We start from the raw sequence: 6,000 nt of genomic DNA, 5'->3' as shown, positions 1-6,000 counted from the left end.
TGTATGTGGTTTGGCGGGAAATGAGAAGGTATTTTCATGCATCTGCTGCCCTTGTCCTTCTCAATGGAAGAGGTCGTGGATTTGGAAGATATTGTCTGAGGAGCCTTGGTGAGTTACTCAGTATATCTTGTAGATGGTATACGCTGCTGTGACTGTGTGTGAGTATGAAGGGAGTGAATGTTGAGGAGTTACATTGGGAGCCAATCAACTGGGCTGTTTTGTACTGGATAATGTCCAGACTCTTGAATGTCATTGGAGCTGCATTCATCCAGGCAAGTGAAGAGTATTGTATCAGACTAGTAATCTGTGCTTTCTAGATAGTGGAAAGCCTTAGGGGTGGCTGGAGGTGAATTATTTGCTATGGAATTCCAAGCCTTTGACATGCTCTTTGTAACCAGTTCAGTGTCACGACAATGGTATTCCCAGGATGTTGATAGTGGGTTCAAGTCCCACTTGATCCAGAGAATAGTCAGAACACATCTGAACAGATTGATGAAGAAATAGAACTGAGCACTCCCTAAAAAGGTGCATTGTGGTGCAATAGTAATCTTCTTCCTCTGGGTCAGACCACCTGGGTTCAAGTCACACCTATTCCAGAGATTTCTCATTCCATTTCTGAACAGGCTAATATAGAAAGTTTCTAGCCTGAGGAATTCCTGCAGAAATGTTGTGGAGCTGAGGTGACTGGCCTCTAACAATCACAAACACTATATACAGATTTTCTCTAATTCCGATTGACTGCAGTTTGCCAGAGCCTGGTCAAATACTGTCGCAAAGTCAGAAGCAGTCAGTTTCATGTTTTTTCTTTCTTCTGAATATGGGGTGTGAGCATCAGTGGCAAGGTCAGCTTTCATTACTCATCCTTAATTGCTCTTGAACTGAACAGCTTGCTTAGTCATGTCAGAGTGCAGTCAAGTCACATGTACAGCAGACAAGGAAAGGATGGCAGAATTTCCTAAAGGACATTAATCATTTAGGTGGGCTTTTAAGACAATCAACAATGGTTACATGGTCACCATTAGACTAGTTTCTAATTCTAGGTTGTTTGTTGAATTCAATTTCACCATCTGTCATGGTGGGATTTGAATCATAGTTTCAGAAAATTATCCTAGTGCTCTGGATGACTAGACCAGTAACATTACCACAATATCACCACTTCCCCTTACTCTCTTCCAGTCAGCTCTTTTGTCCAGGATTGTACCATTATAATAATGCATTCAGGAGCTGATTGGTTCTGCTGGAAGCCAAGCTGAGCATCTTCTGGCTTGGGATCTTAATTGTAGATAGAAATTGGTGATGTAACAATGGACAGAGCATGAATCAGACTGAACTTACAGTCTATAGTCTAGTAGCTCAAGCAGCCATCTATTTGGAATTAAAGTGTTAGAAATGGGGAAAAGTGTTGTTTTTGCAGATATAGAGAAAGCATACAGAAAAGGGGTACAGCAAGAGAACTATTAACTCTGCAGGTATTTAGGGAAGAGTATCTCTACTTTTCAGTGTATAATTGTGGTTAATTAAATACTAACTTTGGTATGTAATTATTATAGCAAATAAGTTCTTTTTAAAAATTATGTTTTCAGCAAAAAGCTGAGATAACTGAAATGCTTGCGCTATACAAAATGATACAAGTTAATGAAATGTCCAAGGATGGAATGTACCAGCAGAATTGATACAAAATGTTAAACCAGATCTTGATGTACTGTCCACAAAATAATGTGTGTCAGCACTTACAGAGAGGAAGGTTGCCAACCTGGGGAAGGGGGCAATGGGCGTGGAGCATAGATGGGCAGAGGCAAAATACTAAGAGAGATTGGGTAATGTAGGAGTCGGGAGAGGTGACCTCACGCAGCTCAAAAGTATAACTGTGTAGTAGTTTGAATAATCATCACTTCAACTGCTTTCTGCAATTGGGGTCCTTTCTTGCAAGATCGTAGATTAAATTGTCTTGTTTCCAGCTTTGGTGGTCTCGTCTAAATTTTATTGAATTTTGTTTCTAACAACAGTTACCTCATGTTCTCTGCTAAGTAGAATTATCCTGCTCTTGGGCTTCTTTTCAAATCTGCGAAGCCATTGCCAACCCAATGGAAAATTGTTGCCTTTAAGACAGAGTATCATCAGTTCAAGCCATTCCAGCAGACATGAGCACAAAATCTAGAATGACATTTGATGGAGTACTACATTGTTGGAGGTATGAAGAGACGTTAAACTTGCTGTCCTCTTGGATGGATATAAAATTCCCATGAAATTATTTGATGAAAAACAGGGCAGTGCTCCCTGATGTCCTGTCTAACATTTGTCCTTCAACCAGCTTCATGAAAAGATTATTTGCTCATCATCACATCATTGATAGTGGACGTTTGCTGTGAGAAAATTGGTTGTCATGTTTCCCTGCGTGACTGAAGCACTTTCACTTCAGATCATTTACTTCATTGTCAGTTTCAGCACTTCAGGATTCCAGAGAAGAAAACATTAAGTTTGTTGTCTAAATTTTTGGCCAAGAGATGAGTTTAGTGAGGAACTGGAGAAGTAGAGAGAATTCTGGATGAAATTTTAGTGTTTAACTCATGGTGGCTAGAAGCAAAACTGCAAATGGTGGGAGAACACAGGGGAAAGTTCAAGCAGGCCAACATCAGAGGGTCAAAAAGATTAAACAAGGAACCACCCATGCTGAAAACCTGCAGCAAAAACAGAAATTGCTGGAGAAACTCAGCAGGTCTGGCAGTATCTATGGAGAGAAAACAGAGTTTTGTGTTTTGAGTCCAGTTTTTCAGAATTGAAGTATGTGATAAACAAACACAAGCACTGTTATTTTGAATGATCACTAGATTTGAAACATTAAACTCTTTCTCTCCAAAGTTACTGCCAGACCTATTGAGTTCCTCCAGCGATTTCTGCTTTTGTATCAGAAGAACAGATTTTGATAGGAAGGATTGGTATTTGTTGTAGAATGGGAGACTAATACTTAGATAGGGATGAAGTCAGACCAAAATATGATTGTGGTAGGCTCTATAGCACTTGCATGCCCAGCACCCTGAAATGGCTGTATAACGTAACAGAAACATTAAGTGTTTACAAAAGGAGTATTAAGAAGCGCAGTGTTTCAATAATCATCAATTCCTGGCCAGATGGACTGATCCTTCCTCTTAGCTGCAATAATATGTGTGGTCCTGAATGGCCTGGGAGAAGGAGATAAGCAGGGAGGAAAAACTATCAGGAGTAATGAAGAAAACAGAAGCTACAGAGAGATGGAAGTAGCAAGGTTGTTTTGAGCTAATTACTTTCCATTCTGTTTAATACAATGCATATTTCACCAGATTTTACAACCATTATGATATATTCTGTGCAAAATGTTATTATTTCTTTAGATATTAGTACTGGTGATTTTTTTTCTTCTTTCCCAAGCATTGTTGTAGTTTTTCCATTGTCCTACAGAGGTAGTAAAATGTGAGAAGAGCAGACATGAATCACAGAATGTGGTAAACAAACACAAGCACTGGCATTCCACCAAGAAAATGCTGCTGAAAGCAATATTGTCTCCATTGTGCAATGTATGGCCTTTGGCAACAGTGCACTATTATAACCTCAACTGCTGAGTTTTACACACACAGCTGAAGAAGAAAGTACAGCCTGACTGACCTTGCCCTCTAGTCAAATATACAATTCCAGTTTCCTCTCAATAATCGTCACAGATCTTTATTATATAAAGAAATAATTTGCATTTATAAAGTGCCTTTCACAATCTCAGAAAGCTCTGCAGTGCTTCACAGCCAATGATGTACTTCTGAACTCTGTTTAACGTTGAAATGAAAGGAAACATAGCAGCCAATTTATGCATAGATAAGTCCCATGAACTATAGTGAGCTATCCAATCAGCTAATCTGTTTTAGTAACATTCATTGAGAGATAATTATTGGTCAATTCTCTTACTTTTCTGATAATAATTCAGCTAATTATTTTATGCCAGAAAGTAATGCTTTAGAGTACAATGCAGAAGTAACTTGATACATAATATCTGGTATATACAGCATGCTTGGAAAAGACAGGGGTGTTTGGAGCTATGATTAACAAAACTCTCAGTGATTGGGGTTTTCTTTACCTAATTGATTGAGGTTAATCATTATCTTTAAGATATTAACAGGAAAATCCAGGGTAGATAAAAACAAATCAATTCCACCGGTTAGGGATTCCAGAACTAGGAGGTATGGTCTGCAAATTAGGGCCAAATAATGCAGGAGAGCTGTTAGGAAACACTTTTACACACAACGTGTGGGAGATGTGTGGAACCCTCTTCACAAATGCAGTGGATGCAGGATCAGTTGTTAATTTTAAATGTGAGACAGATGATTTTTTACTAAGCAGGCTTGAGGGGCTGAGTGGCCTATTCCTATGTTCCCATTTATATTCCTATCCTATGATGATTAACATCTCCATTATCATTGTATCAGGAAAGTAAAAGGTGAACGGGATGGACTGTTAACTTCTCGCAATTCCTACTTTCACTGGGATCTTTTACATTGATCCTAAAGGGCCCCAGAAACCTTGATTTAATATCTTACCCAAAATACAGCACTGCTTCCATATTACATTGATGTGGTAAATTTGATTTGGTTGGACTTGAATTCAAGACTCATTGATAAGTGATCCATTACTCAGCCAATGCTGCCATCTTTGTAAATTTAAAACTAGGTATGAATAAATGTGATCAAATCTTGCCCCAGGATATATACTGAATGATAAATATTACTCTTCCAATATTGTATTTTTTTCCATTAAAAGGAAGTGCTGTTTTGGTGTTACTTATAGCAGTTTTAGAGAATGATAAATAAAAAAAGAGTTCATGAAAAACAAGAGGAAATGAGTGGTTTACAGATTAGTCTTTTTCAGGATTGCACATTTGAGTGCCGTCCAAGCTAATAGCATTTAAGAAAGGTATCAAGACTTCAAAACAGAAAACTGTCAAAAGCAAAGCAGTTAGACAATGTTGATATCAGAATTCCATGAATGAATTAAAACAAACCTGGATATGACAGGCCTGCCATTGACTACAGTTGTGGGTGATTTGCAGTAAATTCCAGGGAAAATGCTCTGCTTGGATTCTTGACCTCAGGCAGCTGACATGGGCCGAGGTGCTGCTGAAATACATTGATGGTCTCAGAGTCTCTTGACTAAAAAAAATGTGCATTTATATAACAGGTTTCACAAACCTTGAACATCTCAAACCACTTTGAAATCAATGAAGTGTTTTAGAAGTGTAGCCACTGTCGTACTCTTGGAAGCACAACAGGGAAAATTGTGTGTAGCAATAAACTAATGGTCAGATAGCAGATTTTGTGGAGTTGCTTCATGATAAAACACCAGGGAGATCTTTCAAACTTCATTGGAAATAATATCATGCCATCTGTTTTTACATCTCAAACATTGTCTTATCACTCTTTCTGAAAGACATCACTTCCATCAATGCAGTCTTCCCTCAGTTATGCATTGGAGTATTAGTCTTGATTTTTGTACACAAGTCCTGGAGCAGAACTTGAACCCACAAACATCTGGCTCAGAGACAGTAATGTTACCAACAATGTCATGTTGACTAGGGAGGAGGGCAGATAAATTAAAGGGAACGGGGAGCTGTGCAGTGGTGCACTGATGAAGACTTGGTTGAGAAACTCAACCAGTGTTAGTCTGCAAAGTGAATATATAGTGAGGTCAGAAATGGATCAAATCCCAAGGCACCACAGCAATAGGAATAGATAGGGAAATCAATTCTAATCCATTCAAGAAAAGCTAAATATAGGCGATTCAACTGAGCTAAAGCTGACACCTTTAGGGACAAGAGACAAAATGGGAAGGCAGACAAATTTAAGCAGAGGACACCAGACAGTAGGGAAGCAGAAGACACTATCACCAATCATTTGGCAAAGGAGAGGCAGAATGCACAGAAGTTCAGCAAGCACAAAGGGACATAGCTTTAAATTGAGGGGTGATAGATATAGGACAGATGTC

The sequence above is a fragment of the Chiloscyllium plagiosum genome, unplaced genomic scaffold (genome assembly GCF_037043375.1).
Source record: "Chiloscyllium plagiosum isolate Xiang-an unplaced genomic scaffold, Cpla_swu_hap1 HiC_scaffold_10, whole genome shotgun sequence".
In the NCBI taxonomy this organism is placed as follows: domain Eukaryota; kingdom Metazoa; phylum Chordata; class Chondrichthyes; order Orectolobiformes; family Hemiscylliidae; genus Chiloscyllium; species Chiloscyllium plagiosum.
Note: the sequence above shows the minus strand (reverse complement) of the source record.